Source organism: Triticum aestivum, chromosome 5A, assembly GCF_018294505.1.
Source record: "Triticum aestivum cultivar Chinese Spring chromosome 5A, IWGSC CS RefSeq v2.1, whole genome shotgun sequence".
In the NCBI taxonomy this organism is placed as follows: domain Eukaryota; kingdom Viridiplantae; phylum Streptophyta; class Magnoliopsida; order Poales; family Poaceae; genus Triticum; species Triticum aestivum.
Window position 1 is genome coordinate 666,729,502 of NC_057806.1, and position 22,526 is coordinate 666,752,027.

Sequence of the window (22,526 nt, forward strand, 5' to 3'; positions counted from 1 at the left end):
TTATGTTGATGATATCATATTTGGTTCAACTAACCCTCTCTTTAGTGAAAAGTTTGGAAAGCTAATGTCAGAGAAGTTTGAGATGTCTATGATGAGTGAACTCAAATTCTTTCTCGGTTTGCAATTCAAGAAAACTAAGGAAGGTACATTTGTCTCTCAAACGAAGTACACCAAGGACTTATTCAAGAAGTTCAATATGCAAGAATGCAAAGGTATGTCTACACCATGCCTACTAGTGGACATAATGATTTGACCAAAGATGGTGAACCGGTTGATCAAAAAGTTTATCGCTCTATGATTGGTTCATTGTTATACCTATGTGCTTCACGTCCCGATATTATGCTAAGTGTGTGCATGTGTGCACGATATCAAGCTGCTCCTAAAGAATGTCATCTTAAGGCTGTGAAAAGGATAGTGAGATATTTAATCCATACACCAAATTTTGGCATTTGGTATCCTAAGAGGTCTTCTTTTGATCTTGTTGGCTATTCCGACTCGGATTATGCCGGAGACAAGGTTGATAGAAAGTCCACTTCAGGTACTTGTCAATTTCTTGGTAGATCTCTTGTGTCTTGGTCTTCCAAGAAACAAAACTCGGTATCCTTATCCACCGCCGAAGCGGAATACATTGCCGCTGGTTCATGTTGTGCTCAATTACTTTGGATGACCCAAACTCTTAAAGATTATGGGATTTATGTGAAACATGTTCCACTGCTTTGTGACAATGAAAGTGCTATCAAAATTGGTCATAATCCTGTACAACATTCTCGAACTAAGCATATTGAAGTTCGTCATCATTTCATTCGAGATCATGTTGCTAAGGGTGACATTGATCTTAAGCATGTTCGCACCGATAAGCAATTAGCGGATATATTTACTAAAACTCTTGATGAGAAAGTGTTTTGCAGGTTGAGAGGAGAATTGAACATCATTGATGCTTCGAACTTGGAGTAGAAACTCCATTGGATACATGCAAGACATAAGCTTATGACTAATCCGTGATATATCTCTTATGCTAACTATCTTATGTCTTGGATATATTTGCACCTTGCATGTTGTCTAACCCATGTAGGTGCTTGGTTGAATCTATTTCCATGAGATTGCAACTCACTCACATCTTGAGCAATCTCTACATCACCAAGACTCTACACAATGGTGGTTGAAGACAAGGAAGCACAAAACCATTCAAACATATCCTTTGACAAATTCTATGTTGAGCTTCATGATTGTCATTTTTGGATACACAAGTGCTCTTCCTTGCAAGAACTAACCCATGTAGGTAGATGAACTCAAACTCCAAGTGGTGCTCCCAACTCTTGATGAGCTACATCAACCTTGAGCACCCACACAAGTTCAACTACATGAGCAAGAACCACACCACCACCCAAGGTATGTTATTCCATCTTAGAGAAGCTTTACTCCAAGACATGAGTCAAAGCAACTCAACAAGATGTGAATACATCAAGATGCTTAAACGAAAAATGGTAACCCCATTTTGAGCTTAAACGATGAGTATGACCTATGATCAAGTGTTCTCACTTGACTCCTAAGTCAATATACTCTAACATAGGTGACTATGTCACCGCCCAACTCTAGATGAAGTTCTCTTGTGTTCTTTTCTGTGTTATTGTATTTGTCTCATGCATGTTTATTCTCTTTCTATTTTTCAAAAAAAAACTTCATCTAGATCTTTCAGTTTCTTTTCTCTTTGTTTTTGTTCTGCATTTTCAGCATTCAATTCCTTGCAAATCCTTCAGGTAATTCATTGCAAATCTTTGTGAGATCCTACATGTCTAGTGAGCTAAGGTGACAAGTGTTTTTCTCTGTGTGAACTCGGTTTCACCGACTTGTAATTTTCGGTCCAACCGAATCTTTTCGGTGCCACCGAAACATACCACTCGGTGCCACCGACTTCGCAACAGGAAAAACAGTTTGCCACTTGTTCTATATTTCTTCTGATCCAGCTCTACTCAATGAATCTTGTCCTCTACAAGCATCACAGTTTTATCCATTTCTTTGTGCTGAGTCTCAAGGACCAAACCTATACGACGGATTCCAGAAAGCCCTTCTTGGAAATTGATGTCAAAGGGGGAGAGAGAGATCACATCAAAGCTTGTAGGAGAGAGAGATCACATCAAGGGAGAGAAAAAGTCTCAAGGACCAAACCTACAAGAGAGAAAGTATTAAGGGGGAGAGAGAGACTTCCAGGGGGAGAGAATACTCAAGGATCCCAGATGTCCCAGATGCTTGATGCTTGATGTTCAAGAGGAGAGATGTCACATGCCTTTTTGGGGGAAAGACATGTATTTGCATTAAGTTCTATCCATTTGTATCTTTCAGCTCTGATTTTCTATTCCCTATCTTCTCCCAATATCCCATGTAAGATTCAGGGGGAGCAAGACACCTAAGGGAAAGAAATCAGTCAAATTCATTGCATATCTTTATTCTTGGGGACATGTTGAATCAAATGTGGTTACTTGTACTCACTCTCTACATGTCATCCCAGTCTTGGTATTCTTGTGGTTTCTTTTGTTTGCTCTGGCTAGTGGATGTACCTGTGTTATCTAACTTTGTTTGTGCAGGTTCATTCCATCCTAAGCCAACTCAAGACCACAAGGTAAGTATATGCATCAAAATCATGAGTATGAGGAGTTCTTGCTTATGTACATACTATTTGCAAGAAGGACTCATGAGCATGAAGGTATTTTCCTTGATAATATTTTGCTCTGATGCATATGGCCAAGATACATGTAACACATTGCCTACTCTGTCATGGTTATGCTCTCACATGCCTCTATATTTCATATTTACATGAGTGCATACATGTAGGGGGAGCCTATGCTTGTTACATGTCCTTCCAAAGCTTTACTTGCTGTTCTTTATATCTTTATCTAAAGCTTTGATGTATGTTGCCATCAATTACCAAAAAGGGGGAGATTGAAAGCACAAGTGCTCCCTAGGTGGTTTTGATAATTGATGACAACATATCTCTTGTTGGACTAACATTTCTATCTAGCATGTTTCAGATAAGTTCAACAATGGAGTGGCATGGACTAAAGGTTGTGGGAACTCCTTCAAGATGCTAAGGACAAAGGATTGGCTAAAGCTTCAAGCTCAAGACTCTTCATTTTACATTTTAGTGATCCAAGATCACATTGAGTCCATAGGAAAAGCCAATACTATCAAGGAGGGATGAGGTGTTGCTTAATGAGCCTCTTGCTTCATGTGCTTAATGATATGCTCCAAAATCCTCAGCTACTTTCCCACTTCCACATATGACCTAAACCCTAAGCCAAACTCGGTCCTACCGATTCTTTCTATCCGGCGCCACCGAGTTTCACTTGTCATAAGCCATTGCCAAACCCTAGCAATTCGGTTCTACCGATAGGGATCTCGGTCTCACCGAGATGGGATTGCAAACTCTCTGTTTCCCGTTCGTAACTTTTCGGTCTCACCGAAAGAGCGAATCGGTCCCACCGAGATTCAATGTAAACTCTTTGTTTCCCTTTTGTAACTTTTCGGTCTCACCGAAAGAGCAAATCGGTCCCACCGAGTTTGCCTGACCAACTCTCTGGTTAGCTTATTACCAAACTCGGTCTCACCGAGTTTGTGTAATCGGTCTCACCGAGATTACGTTATGCCCAAACCCTAACCATATCGGTCCTACCGAGTTGCATGTCAGTCCCACCGAAAATCTCTAACGGTCACTAGGTTTACCTTTTCGGTCTGACCGAGTTTGTTGATTCGGTCCCACCGAGATTGGAAAACTGTGTGTAACGGTTGGATTTTGTGTGGAGGCTATATATACCCCTCCACCTCCTCTTCATTCGTAGAGAGAGCCATCAGACTAAGCCTACACTTCCAGCATCCTATTTCTGAGAGAGAACTACCTACTCATGTGTTGAGGCCAAGATATTCCATTCCTACCATATGAATCTTGATCTCTAGCTTTCCCCAAGTTGCTTTCCACTCAAACCTTCTTTCCACCAGATCCAAATCCTATGAGAGAGAGTTGAGTGTTGGGGAGACTATCATTTGAAGTACAAGAGCAAGGAGTTCATTACCTACACACCATTTGTTACTTCTTGGAGAGTGGTGTCTCCTAGATTGGCTAGGTGTTACTTGGGAGCCTCCGACAAGATTGTGGAGTTGAACCAAGGAGTTTGTAAGGGCAAGGAGATCGCCTACTTCGTGAAGATCTACCGCTAGTGAGGCAAGTCCTTCGTGGGCGATGGCCATGGTGGGATAGACAAGGTTGCTTCTTCGTTGACCCTTCGTGGGTGGTTGCTTCTTCGTGGACCCTTCGTGGATGGAGCCCTCTGTGGATTCGCGCAACCATTACCCTTCGTGGGTGGAGCCCTCCGTGGACTCACTCAACCGTTACCCTTCGTGGGTTGAAGTATCCATCAACGTGGATGTAGGATAGCACCACCTATCCGAACCACGGGAAAAACATCCGTGTCTCCAATTGCATTTGAATTCTCCAAACCCTTCCCCTTACATTCTTGCAAGTTGCATGCTTTACATTCCGCTGCTCATATACTCTTTGCATGCTTGCTTGATATGTATTGTGTATGTTGAAATTGTGCCTAAAACTCCATTCAAACCAAAAAGGCCTAAAAATTGCAACTTTAGCACTAAGTGTCTAATCACCCCCCCTCTAGACACATCTACTTCTAGATCCTACATCGCGCGGTTGGTAAGGCGCTCACGTCCAATCAACCGCCACGCGGCGCCCAAGGTTGCAGGCTGTTAGGGCCTGCGGCGCTTCACCCTCACCCTTCCGCCTCCCTGCACGGCCAAGTCCGGGCGCGCCTTGGGCCCGGGGGCTACTGTCGGCGTTCTGGGAACGAGGGTCCCCAGACTTGCCTGCTTGCGGCCTGCGGCGTGGCTCAAAGGGGGGCCCAGCATGACCCATCTTCACCAACACAGACCCAAGACCCTCGCGAGGGGCCAAGCCTCGCGGGGCGGACAACGTGGAGCTTCCTCAGGCACGGCCTCATCAGGCTGGCTCACGAGGAGGCGGAGAGATCAAGGCGGGGTACGTCACGAGGTGCCCGTGATGCAAGCCATGACGACCAAGGGCGCCAGGCGGGTGCCAGCCCGCGTAGTGTCGTCCTTTCCTCTTTGGCGCAAAGGGGGCAAGTGCAGCCGCAGAGTACCGAGGCATCAGGCAAAGGTTGCCATTTTGGTGCAACAAGACCAAGACCAGGAGGACTGCAAGATGGAGGTCATTGTGGAGCCCAAGACGGCGTCACCTCCAGAGCTTTGTGCAGGCGAAGACTACTTTTGTCAGGATAGCTGGTACTAGCTGTCCCCCTTCAAATTAGCCCTCCATTGTTGGATCCCTTCCCGCTCGATATTTGGGAAGAGGACCAGGGCCTCTATAAATAGGACTATCCACCCCCAGGGGAGGGGGAATCGAGAATCAGAGGGAGAAGAACAAGAGCAGAGAGAGAGAGAGAAGGGTGACTAAACTCCTCCCAGCAGTTCATCGCCCCAGCCAAGAGCAGACCCTCGCGAGGCTGTTCTTCCTTGTATTGTTCATCATCGTCAGCCCAAGAGGCAATCCACCACGCCACACACTGGAGTAGGGTATTACACCACAACGGTGGCCCGAACCAGTATAAACCCTGTGTCTCTCGTGTTGTTCTTTCCATAGCTTAGATCTTAGCGAGGCCAAGGGGAGCAGGTAGGTAGGAGGCGAAATCTCCGCGCACACCCTAGTGTTCGAACCTCAAGGGTCTGCCGGAACCCGAAATCCGACATCTTTCTTCCTTCTCCTCAGAAGCCAACGCTGTTCTTCAATAGCAGCTGAGCGAAGCCAACTCCGCGTTGCGTGCCAAGGGGGAGGAGTGTAGCAAGCTTGCCACAGAGCGCGATCTGCTGGCCACTCAATTGGCAGAGTAGAGGGAGCCGCTTGCGAAGACGCAGAAGGAGGCAGAAGAGGCGGAAACCGCCCTCCTGGCCGAGTTCGCGAGCGAGCGCTCCTCCTGGACTGACAGAGAGGCAATGCTGGCCTCCGGCTTCCATGAGATTGAAGACATTGTTGATGGTGAGTTTCTTTACTTTGTTTCTTCGAGCTGCCAATTATAAATTGGGCCGACTCTCGGTTTTTGACTTGTTTCTTCGTTTCTTCCGTCTTCGCAGACTTCTTCCCTGCGCACTCGCAGGCTGCCATCCAAGCCATCGAGGCTGACCGTGAAGGTCGGAGGGCGGAAGGTGCAGAGATCGTCGCCGACGCCCCCCGAACCCTTGATGAGCATATCCGAGCATCGAGGCTCGCCTTTGGCCGACTCACCGGATGCTGCGCCGGCTTCAACGTGTCGGTGCCTAGGCGATTGCTGCCTTGTGGCCGTACATGCAGGCTCCGCGCACCCCCAGTCGAAGTGCCGACTGGCTGGAGGTCGCGGCTGGTCGTCTTGAGGCCTGGAAAGGTTCCTCGGCCCGAGCTGGAGCGCGCCGGGACTTGGAGTTCGTCAAGGCGTGGTATCCAGGGCTGGACCTAGACCGGCTGGCCACACTCCGGTCAGAGGCCCAGCCGGAGCTGGCAGCCGCGGAAGATGCCCTCGGCAAGCGTGTGGCGGCGATCGCCGAGTACACCGACACCAGCATCTTTGTCCCCGAGCGGTCTGAAGACGACGAGGAGGTACCGCCGGAGTGGTTTGGGATGAACCCAGACTACGGTGAGGACTCGGCGGAGGTGATCGGTTCCAGCGCCGAGGAGGAAGGCGAGGCGGAGGACGGAGGCGAGGCGGAAGAACCAGAAGACGGAGCGGACGGCCAGCCTCTGCTCGACCGTGCCTCCAGCAATGAGTCGCGTGCGACCGAGCCGACTGCCACCGGAAGCGATTGAGCTGAGACTGCCCAGCCGGCCACCCCAACGCCTGACGCTGCCGTCTCCTCCGACCCTCCGAATCCGTCTGCCGCATCTTAGGCTGCCGCCTTATCTTTATTTTATCTGCTTTAGTAGTCTTTTAAGAACTTGTTAATTTGCACAATTCCACCCGTGGGGTGTATTTTGAACTTTTGCTCGAAGATTCGGCCAAGGGCCTATGCTATGTAAATATTTATCTGAATTCTATCTTTTCTTGCTCATTGCTCTTTTCACTTTTTTCCTTTGCCGCTTTCCCTTAGTTGCCTGTCTTGCCAGTCGGACAGCCGCTCTGCGGACTGCCATTGGATCAAATGCTTGGCTACTTTGGGAAGGCAAGTACTTAGCCGTTTTAGAGTTTTTTAGCAAGTTGAATAGAAGGCGGTGAGCCGACTTCTTCATAGTTGGTTTGCGAAAAGAAAAAAGGAAGGATGGAAGCCGGCTTTAAGCTATGTTCTATGCTTTGAGTCCTTAGCCATTTTTCATGTGAACGCCCATTCTACCTTGCTCCTGCCCACCGTATAGTCGCTCTGCGAGCTGCGGCTTCTGACAGGAGATGGCTTAGGCGCCACACACTACTTGTCCGGCTGCAAGAAGCATTTCATAGTGCAAGGCGACAAGTCCCCGGGCCGTCCTGTCGAGCCTGGTGCCCAGCGGCAATCAAAGAGTAACATACTCGTAGGCATAACTTTTATCATATAGACAAAAGAGGGCAGTCCCAGAGCTCGTCTCGGGGGGCCGAAGTCTTGGTACTTTAATACAAAAGGTAGCGTGGTACATACTGCATCAACTGTAAAATCTTCGGAGGAGATTTGCATTCCATGGCCGCTCTGTCTCTTTGCCGGAGTCGTCCCTCTTGCGTGCTCGGGGCTTCTGAGTGTCAATCAGGTAGTAGGAGTCGTTGCCCAACACTTTGCTGATGATGAAAGGGCCTTCCCAAGGTGCCGACAGCTTGTGCTGGCCGGCTGTTCGCTGGATCAGTCGGAGCACAAGGTCGCCTTCTTGGAAAGATCTCAGCTTGACCTTCCTGTTGTAGTATCGGCGCAGGCTCTGCTGGTAGATGCTGGACTGGCCGAGTGCCAACAGCCGGCCCTCTTCCAGCAGATCGACGCCGTCTTGATGTGCTTCTTCTGCTTCCTCCTCGGTGTACATGGTGACTCGCGGGGACTCGAACTCTATGTCCGTTGGGATGACGGCTTCGGCACCGTAGACTTGGAAGAAAGGCGTGAAGCCGGTTGACTTGTTTGGAGTCATGCGCAGACTCCAAAGGACGACTGGCAACTCATCGGGCCAGCAGCCAGCCGAGCGCTCCAGAGGCTCGACCAGCCGGGGCTTGATGCCGGACAGGATGAGACCGTTTGCTCGCTCCACCTGGCCGTTTGACTGTGGATGGGAGACAGACGCTAGGTCCAGTCGGATGCCTTGTGTTGCGCAAAAACGGGCCAAGGCGCCTTTGGCAAAATTTGTGCCGTTGTTGGTGATGATGCTGTGTGGTGTGCCGTACCGAATTGTGATATCAGAGATGAAAGTCACGGTAGTCGGACCGTTCAGTTTCTTGATTGGCTTCGCTTCTATCCACTTGGTGAACTTGTCCACTGCGACAAGTAAGTGAGTTAAGCCACCTCGTGCCGTCTTGAATGGTCCCACCATGTCTAGACCGCAAACTGCGAAAGGCCAGGCAATGGGGATGGTCTTGAGTGCAGAAGCCGGCTGGTGCGGCTTGGAGCTGAACTTCTGGCACCCTTTGCATTTTTGGACTAATTCCTTGGCCTCTTCTAAGGCAGTCAGCCAGAAGAAACCGTGTCGAAAGGCTTTTGCGACGAGTGCTCTTGAAGCCGCATGGTGGACGCACTCGCCTTGATGGATGTCTTTGAGAATTTCTTGGCCTTGCTCTGGCTCTACGTAGCGCTGGTAGACACCAGTGACGCTGCGCCTGACCAGCTCTCTGTTGACTATGGTGTAGGCTGCCGCTCGGCGTTGTACTTGCCGAGCTGAGGTTTCATCAGTCGACAGCTCTTTGTTCACCAGGAATTTGAGGATGGGCTGGGCCCATGAGGGTGCTGCTATTTCTTCGACTGCCAGAACTGCGACTTGGACGAGGGTGGCCGGGCTTGGAGGCGGCGGGTTGGAGTCAACAACTGCTTGCTGGGTTAATGAAGTCCCCAGGCCAACTGGCGCGGCTCTTGGGCCGAGTTCTGGAGTTTCCGAGCCCGCCGCCGCAGTCCCTGGGCCGGGTACTGCAGTCCCTGGGCCGGCCTCGACTGTGGCGGCTTTGGAGCCATCTGCCAAAATCCTCGTACCGTCTGCCGGGGCTTTGGAGTCAGATCTGACTTCTTCGGGAGGAGCCGGCACGAAGATGGAGTCTGATTCTGGTGAAGGCTTGACAGATGGCTTGAGGAGGCGTTAAAGGGCGACGCCGGATGGTATTGCTTGCCGGGTACAGCCGATTCGTGCCAAGGCGTTTGCTTGGTCGTTGTCGTTTCTTGGCACATGGAGGAACTCGCACCCCTCAAAATACCCACTGAGTTGCTGCACGAGGAAACGGTAACTCACCATGTTTGCATCTTTGGCGTCCCAGTCGCCAGACGACTGCTGGACCACTAAGTCCAAGTTGCCATAACACAGGATCCGGCGAATGCCAAGTTCTTTGGCAAGCCGGAGCCCGTGAATGAGCGCCTCGTACTCGGCGACGTTGTTGGAGGCAATAAAATGGATTTGCAATGCGTATTTGAGCTTATCGCCTTGAGGGGAAGTGAGGACGACGCCGACTCCAAAGCCGGTGTGCATCTTGGAGCCGTTGAAATGCATCCGCCAATGGGTGGAGTCGGGCGCTGGAGGTAGGTACTGGGTCTCGGCTCAGTCGACGAGAAAGTCGGCCAGTGCTTGTGACTTGATGGTGTTGTGGGGCTGGTAGTGGATGGTGTAGGGAGCCACCTCTATGGCCCACTTGGCCACTTGGCCAGAAGCATCTTGGCTTCCGATGATCTCGGCAAGTGGGGCCGTGCAGACCACAGTGATTGGATGCTCTTGAAAGTAAGGCTTCAATTTCTTGGCAGTAAAGTGTACGCCATAGCACATCTTCTGGTAGTGGGGGTAGTTCTGCTTGGAGGCCGACAGTACTTCACTCAGGTAATATACCGGTCTCTAGAAAGGTAGTGCCTTGCCTTCCTCCTTGCGTTCCACTACAATGACCGTGCTGACTACCCGGCTGGTGGCGGCGATGTACAGGAGCATAGGTTCCTTAGGAGTCGGAGCCGCCAGAACGGGTGGAGTAGTCAGCATCTTCTTCAACTGGAGAAAAGCTTCGTCCGCCTTGTGGTTCCATTCGAAGAAAGTGGTCTTCTTCATGAGTTGGTATAAGGGGAGAGCTTTCTCGCCCAGCCGACTGATGAACCGGCTGATGGACGCCAAGCAGCCGGTGAACTTTTGTATGTACAGCAGTCGGCTGGGTACCTCCATCCTCTCAATGGCCTTGATCTTTACAGGGTTGCATTCTATGCCGCGTTCGGAGACCAGGAAGCCAAGGAGTTGGCCGGCTGGTACTCCGAAGACGCACTTCTCGGGGTTGAGCTTGATCTGGAATCGGCGTAGGTTCTCAAAAGTCTCTTTGAGGTCTTCCAGCAGTGTTCCATGCTTTTCCGTCTTCACCACTACATCATCCATGTAGATGTGGGCGTTTCTCCCGAGTTGCTTAAGGAGGCACTTCTGCATGCAACGCTGAAAGGTGGCGCCGGCATTCCTCAAGACGAACGTCATGGTGAGGTAGCAGAAGGCTCCAAACGGCGTGATGAAGGCGGTCTTTAGTTTGTCAGCTGGGTTCAGCTTGATCTGGTGATATCCTGAGTATGCATCCAAAAAGCTCAACAGCTCGCATCCGGCGGTGGAGTCTATCACCTGATCAATTCTTGGTAGAGCAAACGGGTCCTTGGGGCAGGCCTTGTTGAGGCTCGTGTAGTCAATACACATTCGCCACTGCTTGTTCTTCTTCAGTACCAGGACCGGATTGGCTAGCCACTCTGGAAAGAATACTTCCATAATGAAGCCGACTGCTAGGAGCCGGGCTATTTCTTCTCCGACAACTCTTCTCTTCTCTTCTGATAGGCGGCGCAGGGGCTGCCTGACCGGCTTTGCATCAGATCAGACATGTAGCTTGTGCTCGGCGAATTTCGTCGGTACACCTGGCATGTCTTTGGGGGACCATGCGAAGATGTCCCGATTCTCACGGAGGAAATCGACGAGCTCGCCTTCCTATTTGCTGTTGAGGTTTGCGCCTACGACAGTGTACCTCTCCAGGTGCTCCGGATCCAAGGGTATCTTCTTTGTCTCCTTGGCCGGCTTGAACAAACCCTTAGCCTCCGACTCCTTTGGGTTAGGCGATACCTCCGGCTGCTTGCCGACCATCGCCACAATCCGTTCAAGGACCGCTTCTCGGCCGCGATCACCAGGGACTCGGCTAGCCGACTGTTCTCAGCCACACAGGCAGACGACTTCCGGTAGTCGCCGGCTATGGTCAGAATCCCCCAGGAACTGGGCATCTTCATTTTGAGGTAGGCGTAGTGGGGGACCGCCATGAACTTGGCCAAGGCGGGTCGGCGAAGTAGTTCATGGTATGGGCTCTCAAGGTCCACCACCTCAAACCAAACTGACTCTCGGCGGAAGTGATCTTTGTCTCCAAAGAGGACGTCCATCAGGATCTTGCCGATTAGTGAGCAGGAAAGCCTAGGAACAATGCCGTGGAACACAGTCCGGCTGTTCTGAAGCTGTCTTTGCTTGATTCCTAATTTCTCCATGGTGTCCTTGTACAGGATGTTAATGCTACTGCCTCCGTCTATCAGATCTCAGGAGAAACGAGAAGCTCATCTATCCGTGGCAAAGGTGGTATCCAGGACCAAGGCATAAGAGCCCGGACTCGGCATCACCTCTGGGTGATCAGCCCTGCTCCAGCTAATAGGCTTTTCGGACCAGTGCATGAACTCTGGCGTCTCTGACGCTACTGCATTCACCTCTTGTCGCTGCAGCCGCCTGCTGCGTTGATCATCAGCCATACTAGTAAATACCATGTAGGCTCCGTGTTCTTCAGGGTATTCGTCTTGTACTGCGCCGACTGGCCTGACAGCCGGCTGCTGGGGCGGAGGCGGTGGCGGCTGCCCAGCAGGCGGGGGAGGTAGGAGGCCGTCTCCTTTTGGCGATCCTAGTGAGCCAGTGGCACTTCCGGGTGGTGTGATTGGACGGCTTTGCGCCGCTATGGAACTTGCAAGGACCATCCAGGGTTTGCTCGTATGAGAAGGCCGGCAACCAGTTGGGCTTGCCACCTTTCTGTCGCTTGGGTGGAGGCTGCCCATCCGGCTGCTGGGCTTCGACTGTTGCAACCTGCCGGCTGCTGGAAGCCGGCTGCGGGGCCTTGCGCTTGTGGTCGCTCTGCTGTTTCCGCCAACTGGCATCTCCCGCCGGAGTTCTTGGAGCTTGAGGGGCCACTTTGCCAATTGCGCTAACTTGAATCTCCGCCTTCATGGAGGAGTCGGCCGTGGCGTACTTGTCTGCTATGATCAGCAGCTCGTCGAGGGTTTCTGGCTCGTCGCAGAGGAGCTTGTGCTTGAGGAGGGTGCCTTCTCTGCACCCGGTGGTGAAGTACTCGATAGCCTGCACCTTATGCACGCCCTCACAGGAGTTCTGAAGCTCGGCCCAACACGTGAGGTAGTCGCGAGTCGACTCGTCGGGACCTTGCATGCACAAGGAGAGCTGACGAGGCTTGGGAGGATGCTTGTATGTGCTGGTGAAGTTGCGGACGAATGCTTCGGAGAAGTCGACCCAGCTATTGATGCTGCGGGGCTTCAGGTTGTTCAGCCATGTCCAGGCCGTGCCCTGGAGCATGAGCGGAACGTATTTTACGGCGACACGCTTGTTGCCATTCGCTATGCTGACAGCCGTGGAGTAGTCGACTAGCCAGTCTTTCGGCTTCATGGAGCCGGTGTACTTGGGCGTGTCTCTTGGGAGCGTGAACCCTTTGGGAAAGGGCTCGTCTCGAATGCGGGGCCCGAAACAAGGCGGACCCAACTCGTCTTCTTCTTCCAGCGCCAGGGATCGGTGAAGCCGGTCGATCCGGTGGCGGGCGTCATTTTCCCCGACTCCCTCTCGGCGGCTAAGGCAGTCGCCAAGAGTCGGATGATCACCCGGTGGCGGGGAGACTCGCCTTTCCCTGCGAGGAGGAGGAGGCGGACAGTCGACCCGTCATTCTACTGCTCTCGGGCGGCCGTCTCGGTCGCGCTCTATGGTAATGTGAGTCCGACTGTGGCTGATAGTTGGATCCTTGTCCTTTCTTCCTCGGGCGCCGCCAGTCGGCGTTCGAGACGTCGCGCCTTGGTCTCGGCGAAGGTCGTCGTTTTGCCGCTGCGGCGCCTCTGTGCGGTAGCCGGCCTTGTTCTGCGCGGCAGCCGCGTCGAGGAGCCGCTGGACTCGCTCCATCATCAGGCGGCGCTCTTCGCCCTCAAAATTTTCCAGCTCGTCCGCCGCCGCCTGGGCGGCTCGAATGTTCTCCGCAGGTGTAGTGTACACAGGGCGACTTGCCCCGAACAGGTTGGCGATGGCTATGCCGCGCTGCTGGACCATGCCAAGGCGGCTGGGCCCAACTGGGGCTGGCGAGCCACCAACAGCGCGATCCATCTCTCGCTGGTAGGCTTCTGACAAGCGTCTCATGCTAGCCAGCTTCTTCGCACCTTCGACCAGCTGAAGGTGGCGCGCCTCCAACATCTCCGTGTCAGCGTCTTCCGGAATGGGCGCAATCAGGTCTTGTAGCGCCGCGCCAAGTGGGTCATGCGCTCCTCCGCCGGGGAGCTCGTCATGACCGATGACGAGCACCTCGGTGATGGTGCTTCCACCACTCTCCGCACGAGGGAGAGGCTCGTCGTAGACCACCACATTAGTGGGGAACGCGTCGAGCGACGCGGTGTCGGAGTCGACCAGCATCGGGTCGGTGGAACCTACAGACTCCAAGTCCATGGCAGGCTCGCCGGCGACGTGGAGTTGATCGAGGAGGCCCGCGAGGAGTCTCTCGGAGCCGCCCGTGCCTGCGTCAGATGCAGGTTTGTTGGAGATGCGAACCTCGCCGACAAGTTCGGCGAGGCGGCTAGCTGTGCAGGCGATCTCAACGCCGTGCAATGCATCGGCGCAAACTCCGTCTGGCGTGCCTGGCTGGCTCCGCTCGCCAGGGAGGAAAAGGGTTCCCGTCCAGAACAGGTCTCCGGATGATGGTATACCAGGCCCCACGGTGGGCGCCAAATGTCGGGGGTTGGGTGCGACATATGCCAAAGGATGGCTTATCATGGTGGGGGCGAGTAGAACGTCGCCGGTGCCTGGAAACGGGATGAGGCGTAGACATGCACGCCGGCGAATCTTACCCAGCTTCAGGGCTCTCCGAGGAGATAATACCCCTACTGCTGCTCTACGGGGTCTCCGCATGATCACTATGGCAAAGTGTTTACACGATTGCTCCTTGAGCTGTTTCCTAGAGGTAGGAGAGGGCAAGGCTAGCTCTCTCCCTCCTATATGATCTGGTCTAGAGCTAATGGATTCCAACCCTTTGCATGGGTGCCCTAGGGGGTTTATATAGGCCTACCAGGGGTACAATGGTAATCCGGCTGGACGCGGGCCCAGCCGTCAGTGCCTCCGGCCTCCGTCTTCTCCACCGACTGCTGGGGCCCGCCGACTGGCTAGGTATGGAGTCGATAGGCCACATCCGCCACAGGCGGGTCTTGCCGGCTGCTGATTATTGTAGCCGTGCTTCTGATGACGCGGTCTTGGTCATCGAGTCGTGGCAACAGCTCCGCCGCCTGGCGGGCGATCACTATTGCCACTCTCCGTCACATCTGATTAATGGCGCGTGGGCCCCGGGGGAGGGTCTGGCCGACTCTCGGGGGCCGACTGGTGGCGCACTTGCCATCTTCTGGGGTCCCACTAGCTGGTGGGACCCGCCGCCCCGGGGTCGTGCAGACAAGCCGTCGCGGGCGCAGGATTCGGTCCTTCGGCGCCGATGTCAGGGCCGGCACGACAACAGTGCCACGCCGCACGGAGATCTCCCCGGGTACGGCGTGCTGTAGCCATGCCTGCCCCTGGTAAGGGGCGGGAGCGGGCTTTACTGTAGCCACTCCCCGGTCCTGTCCCTCCCGATGAGGATATGGGGTTTGTTGGAGTCGCGGGCCGACTCCCCAAAGCCGGCTTCTCTGGAAGTCGCCAGTCAGGAGTCGGCTTATCCTGAAGTCGTCTCCGGGACTCGGCCGCAAGTGGGCAGTCGGTCGCCTTGCCACCGACTTCTCAGAAGGCGGCTCTTCGTCCTGGGGTCTTGAGGGGCACAGCCTGCCCCGATGTCTTGAAAGGTTCTAGGGCTTGGGTTAGCCTACCCGTGGCCCATTATTCCGACACCGTCATCACGGAGGGCTTCTACATCATCCTAGCCCCTCCGATGAAGTGTGAGTAGTTTACCTCAGACCTTCAGGTCCATAGTTAGTAGCTAGATGGCTTCTTTTCTCTCTTTGAATCTCAATACAAAGTTCTCCCCCTCTCTTGTGGAGATCTATTCGATGTAATCTTCTTTTTGTGGTGTGTTTGTTGAGACCGATGAATTGTGGGTTTATGATCAAGTCTATCTATGAATAATATTTGAATCTTCTCTGAATTCTTTTATGCATGATTGGTTATCTTTGCAAGTCTCTTCGAATTATCCGTTTGGTTTGGCCAACTAGATTGGTAGTTCTTGCCATGGGAGAAGTGCTTAGCTTTGGGTTCGATCTTGCGGTGTCCTTACCCAGTGACAGAAGGGGAAGCAAGGCATGTATTGTATCGTTGCCATCGAGGATAACAAGATGGGGTTTATTTCATATTGCATGAATTTATCTCTCGACATCATGTCATCTTGCTTAAGGCGTTACTCTGTTTTTAACTTAATACTCTAGATGCATGCTGGATAGTGGTCAATGAGTGGAGTAATAGTAGTAGATGCAGAATCGTTTCGATCTACTTGTCATGGACGTGATGCCTATATACATGATCATGCCTAGATATTCTCATAACTATGCTCAATTCTGTCAATTGCTCAACAGTAATTTGTTCACCCACCGTAGAATACTTATGCTCTTGAGAGAAGCCACTAGTGAAACCTATGGCCCCCGGGTCTATTCTCATCATATCAATCTCCATCACTTTAATCTTGCTTTGCTTTTTTACTTTGCTTTTACTTTTTACTTTGCATCTTTATACAAAAAATATTATATCTATCAGATCTCACTCTCGTAAGTGACCGTGAAGGGATTGACAACCCCTAATCGCGTTGGTTGTGAGTGGCCATTGCTTTGTGCAGGTACGAGGGACTTGAGCGTGGGCTCCTACTGGATGGATACCTTGGTTCTCAAAAACTGAGGGAAATATTTACGCTACTCTGCTGCATCATCCCTTCCTGTTCGGGGAAAACCAACGCAAGCTCAAGACGTAGAACTTAACCATGTGGGGGGTCTGAGCTCCCATGCCTTTGACAAGACTGGGTGGAGACATTGGAGCAGATTAACTGTCTGGCCCCTCTGCCCGAAGACACTGCGGATGCTCTCCTGACGGAGATGCGGACTCCGGCTCCTTATGAGGTGCCGGAGAAGACCAAGAAGAAGGCCAAGGGAACCCGAAAGAGTTCCCGGCGCCAGGTGGTACCGGACTCATCGTCCGATAACACCGAGACACACTCCTCCCGTGAAAACGAGGGGAAGGAAGATGAAGATTATCCCCCTCCAGCCGGGGGAGACAAGAAAAGGAAGGCCACCCCAACTGGGGAGGCCGAAGGGTCCAAGAAGGGAAGGACTCTCCTTCTGGACTGCTCCACCACCGCCGCCGACGGCGAAGACGAGTGGCTGCTCAGGGCCAAGCCCCTGGCGAAGTCGTAAGTATTCGGATACCAGAGTAACTCATAGCATACCTTTGTCGCACTGCTTCTCCTAACGTTGAATATGATTATGCAGTCCGCCCCAAGCCCGTATCGATGCATCATCGTAGGATGGTTACTTGGACTCGTCGGACATGAATAGTGACACACTTCCAACTACCTCCTCCCCTTTCGCTATGGACAATGCCGAGGTATTGTCTCAAGGGGCACCGAGACGGGGGGAGATAGTCTCGGAGGCGCCTCAAGGCGACCTTCCGGACTCCAGGAGCAAAGGGAGCAAGGCTCCCGGGGGCTCCAAGTTCGGCTCTTAGCCGAACACCGCGCCGGAACCTCTAGTGGTTCTGGACTCAGGCAGGCGGCCCCCTTCCAAAAGGGGCAGGCCGCCCGTGCTGGTGACCTCTGTCCATCCAGAGGCACCGGACAACCTGCTGGGAGCGCTTCGCGGCGCTTCCATTGACGAAGAGCACCGCACTATTATGAGTGCAGTGATCAAGAAGGTTCAGTCCGCCAAGTGCGGACTGATTGAAGCCTGTGCCAGCCTTCTAACAGGCTTTGAAGTAAGTATTTAAAATATAGGAAAAATATTACCGCATAGACAGTAGCCCCTGATGCTTGTTTGGTGTTCACAGAGAAAAGCCGAATAGAGGATCAAATAATATCTGCAGGAGTCTAATATAAGTATGTCTGTATGCGTATGCAGGCTTCGCTGCTGACCTCTGCCGCACTGACTGCGGAGGTCGCCGCACTGAAGCAGGACCTTGAGGGGTCCGAGAAAGAGCTCGGTCTTGCCAAGAGGCGGCTCGAGGAGAACAAAGGTAAGTAATAACTTGTCTATATAAAAAAGAAAATGTGGTTGCCAAATGACAGGATCATCATGAATGTGCCAGGGGCCACGACCGAAGTGGCGACCCTGAAGCAAGCGCTATCCGAGACCGAAGACAAAGCGGCCAAGGAGCGCACCGAGCGGGAAAAGCAAGAGGCACGGGTGGGCGAGGTGCGGCAAGAGCTCCAGGCTCTCGTGAAGAAGCACGAGGCTTTGGAGCTTGACTCGAAGACGCGAGAGTCCGAGCTTGCCGCGGCCCTCGAGAGCACAAAGAATGCCAAGGCCGAAGCCCAAAAGGCCCTCCAGGAAATTGAGGTGATGAGGAAGATAGCAGCGGGTAAGGCATTCAATATGCAAAGCAAGCATGTGAAAGTAAATTACTTGTTACTTACCCGAGTCCTGAGCTCTCCAGGAGCATTCGCAGATTTGCCCTGCAGCCTGTTGGATGCCGCGAAGTATTACCAGGCCAAGGAGGGAAGCTCGACGGAGAAGTTGTTCTAGTCTCAGTATACTGGGACCGAACACCCGGTGCCTATGAGCGACCAGCTGAAGCAACTGGTCGAGCTAGACAAGGCGGCCGAACAGGCCATGAGGGGCTTTATAGTCCGGATGTGGCCTAGCGACTCCCTTCCCAATAGCTACTTCGGCCTGGTGAGGCGGCTTGTGGATGCCTGCCCACGGCTGGAAGTCATCAAGCGGTCCATCTGTATCGAAGGTGCCCGCCGGGCTTTTGCCCGTGCAAAGGTGAACTGGGCCAAGATGGACGCCAAGAAGCTGGTGAAGGAGGGGCCGCCGCAGGGCAAGGAGCATCGCCACCCGGAAATGTATTATGAGGGTGTCCTGAAGGGTGCCCGTCTTGTGGCAGACGAGTGTGCGAAGGATGTAATATTTGAATGAGCTCGCTCGTGTGATCCTGTATTATGAAAACTTGTTCATATGCGCTATGCAATGCTTGTTCGAATTTAAAGTATTACCTTATGTGCGGCTGTTTATCAAATCTGAGAGATGGCCAGTCGTCGGCTTCTGCCCCTATGCCATGAGTGCTGGGGTGTTCGGGATAAATCTGAGCACTCTTTTTCCCATTGTTGGGTCCTTCGAGGGAGGTGCTAAGTACAACGAACAAGGCAATCGGACTATAATGCTTTATGACCCTCACTTAGCCATAGAGTTCTACAATTTTGAATTTTGGCGAAGCCCCTAGTATTCAGAAGGCTGAATTCGGGGCGCTATACACGCCTTAAGCCAGACAAAGCCGACTCCTCGCTCTAAGCGGCATATGTCTTTAGGGACTCGAGACCTCTCGAACAGTGACCAGCTCTCGCCTTATCATGACAGTCAGTTTTAGCTTTCTCTACTGAGGTGCTTAGCCCAGCTGAACCGTGGCAGAATCGCAGTAGTTCTCCCAGTGCTACCTTAGCCGATATAGCGGAACGTAAGGTACCAAAACATGGGAGCCGGGCAAACCCAACTATTGACCCAAGACATGATTCGGAGCTGATGCATATAGTGCTATAAGTTCGGGGTGCCGCACTGTCAAAAGTGTTCGGACTTCTCACGCCGTATTATGGGGTATGCTTAAGCCCCTGGCGTATTGGCCGTACCAGAGTGTATGGGTGCTGAATGTCATGAATGAACACATATATATATTGCTATAATAGTCTAGTGCTATGCATTGTTTATTCAAAAAGGTGTGTTAAAGCAGAATGATACAAGTAGTGCGATAAGCAAAAAGTAGGACTATTTGACATGTCCCCTCCAAGGGCAAGCTGAGGAATGGTATTTAAAGCAAGTATTTCACTCGTTATCGGGATCCACCTGGGAGTTCCGTGGTGCGACCTAGCTTTCTGCCTCCTTGGTTGCTGCATCATGTGTCCGGCAATCATACTGCCGGACAAGGTTTCCAGAGATTAAAGTACTGAAAGAGAGAAAACTAACAAAGCGGGAAGCCCCTAGTGCGGTTGAGCCACGTCTTGGGGCGTGCCGTAGTCATGCCCCCTCCCCACCTATGCCCATGGTATTTTCAATGCATGATTATGTACGCCTGGCTGGGACTGGGGTGGGGGCCGTATTGCTATGCGAGCTCAGAACATGCCAGGCGGTCTTGTTGCTGATTACTTCGGGCGCGCTTGAAGGTGTCCGGGTCCTTAATCGCCGAACTGGTGGATTACCTTAAGAGGCTGCTTTGCGCTTCTGCTGCGAGGGCCGCAGTGTGCTCCTCCATGCAGAGAGAGCGCTCTGTGTTTCCATTAACTGTGATGACCCCCCGAGGTCCTGGCATCTTGAGCTTGAGGTGTGCATAATGCGGTACCGCATTGAATATCGCAAATGCGGTTCGCCCGAGCAGTGCATGATAGCCACTGCGAAATGGGACTATATCGAAGATTAACTCCTCACTTGAGGTATGCATAATGCGGTACCGCATTGAATATCGCAAATGCGGTTCGCCCAAGCAGTGCATGAGAGCCACTGCGGAACGGGACTATATCGAAGATTAACTCCTCACTTCGGAAGTTATCTGGGGATCCAAAGACCACTTCCAGTGTGACTAAGCCTGTGCAATGGGCCTCTACACCTGGTATGACGCCTTTGAAGGTCGTTTTTGTGGGTTTGATCCTTGAGTCTATACCCATTTTGCTCACTGTGTCCTGATAAAGCAGGTTCAGGCTGCTGCCACCATCCATAAGGACTCGAGTGAGGTGAAATCCGTCAATGATTGGGTCTAGGATCAGTGCGGCGAATCCGCCGTGACGGATACTAGTGGGGTGGTCCCTGCGATCGAAGGTGATCGGATAGGAGGACCATGGGTTGAACTTTGGGGCGACTGGCTCCAACGCACATACGCCCCTTAGCGCACGCTTCTGCTCCCTCTTGGGGATGTGTGTTGCGTATATCATGTTCACCATCCGCAGTTGTGGGGGGAACCTCTTCTGTCCTCCGGTGTTTGGCTGTCGGGGCTCCTCCTCGTCATCGCTATGTGACCCCTTATCTTTGTTTTCGGCATTTAACTTGCCGGCCTGCTTGAACACCCAACAATCCCTGTTGGTGTGGTTGGCTGGCTTATCGGGGGTGCCATGTATTTGGCATGAGCGATCGAGTATTCGGTCCAAACTGGATGGGCCCGGAGTGCTTCTTTTGAATGGCTTTTTCCGCTGACCGGGTTTAGAGCCTTTGATTCCGGCATTGACTATCGTATCCTCGCTATTGTCGTTGTTGATGTGGCGCTTGTGTTTGTTGCGACGTGATCAGCCAGTGCCATCCTTGGTATCCGAAGTACCATGGTTCTTTAATATGTTATTGCTGCGAGCCAGCTAGCTGTCTTCTCCCGCGCAAAAGCAGGTCATGAGTGTCGTGAGGGCTGCCATAGATTTCAGCTTTTCCTGGCCAAGGTGCTGGGCGAGCCACTCGTCGCGGATGTTGTGCTTAAAAGCTGCTGGGGCCTCTGCATCCGGACAGTCGACAATTTGATTTTTCTTTGTTAGGAACCGTGTCCAGAATTTCCTAACCGATTCCTCTGGCTGCTGAATTATGTGGCTCAAGTCATCGACATCTGGTGGTCGCACATAAGTGCCCTGGAAGTTGTCGAGGAATGCGGCTTCCATATCTTCCCAACAGCCAATGGATTCTGCTGGCAGGTTGTTGAGCCAATGCCGAGCTGGTCCTTTGAGTTTGAGTGGGAGGTATTTGATGGCATGTAGATTGTCACCGCGGGCCATGTGGATGTGCAGGAGGAAGTCCTCGATCCATACCACAGGATCTGTTGTGCCGTCGTACGATTCGATATTTACAGGTTTGAAACCCTCTGGGATTTGGTGATCCATTACTTCGTCTGTGAAGCATAGGGGGTGTGCAGCGCCTCTGTACTGGGCTATATCGCGACTTAGCTCAAATGAGTCTTTTCCGCTATGTTCGGCCCGGCCGGACTTGCTTTTACTGTATCCGGCGTGACGATTATCGTCTCACGTTGTGGCACGCCCTCGTGATCCGTAGATCGATCTTGTGTGTTTTGCTTTGTCCTCCAATACGTCTCGTAGGTCTGACGTATTTCCCCATGCCTTGACATTTTTATTTGAGTGGTGTCGGGGTGCGGGCTGAGCTTTTGGCTGAAATGCCGCTCTGTCGCGGCCACGAGGTGGCCGATCAGCCGCGTCATACGCTGGAGATGTAGGTTTTGGTGCTTCCTCCTCCAGTCGGGATAGCAACCTGCGCTTTGGGTAACACTTGGAGGGGCGTTCGAGTTCATATTCCTCGGCCGCAAGGACTTCAGTCCATCTATCGGCTAGCAAATCTTGATCAACTTGAAGCTACTGTTGCTTTTTCTTAAGGCTATTTGCCGTGGCTCTAAGCCGGCGCTTGGAGCGCTCTTGTTCGACGAGATCCTCAGGCATGACAAATTCGTCATCGTCGAGGCTTGCCTCGTCTTCGGAGAGGGGCAAGTAATTATCATCCTCCGCCTCTCCATCTGCTGCTCTCTCGGGAGGGCTGGCTTCTCCATCCTCCTGCTCTACATCTTGCTGGAGGGGATTGCTATTATCTTCAGCACTGTCCGGAGTGCTATTATCTCCTGTGCCGGTATCACCGCTTTTGCCTTGGCGAGACTTAGAGCGGCGCCGCTGACGTCGGCGCTTGGGTTGCTTCTTGGAGGGGTCATCCTCCGTTGTCCCGTTGCCATTGCCTTCTTTGGGTGTGTCCACCACATATATGTCATATGACAAGGTGGCTGTCCAGTGCCCTGTGGGCAGTGGTTCTTGTTCGCCTCCTGCATCGTCGTCCATGCCGTCGATGTCTTCGGAGTCGAAGTCGAGCATGTCGGTCAAATCGTCGACAGTGGCTACTAAGTGGGTGGTGGGTGGGCGGCGAATTTCTTCATCATCCGCATCCCAATCCTGCCGGACATAGTTCGGCCAGGACTC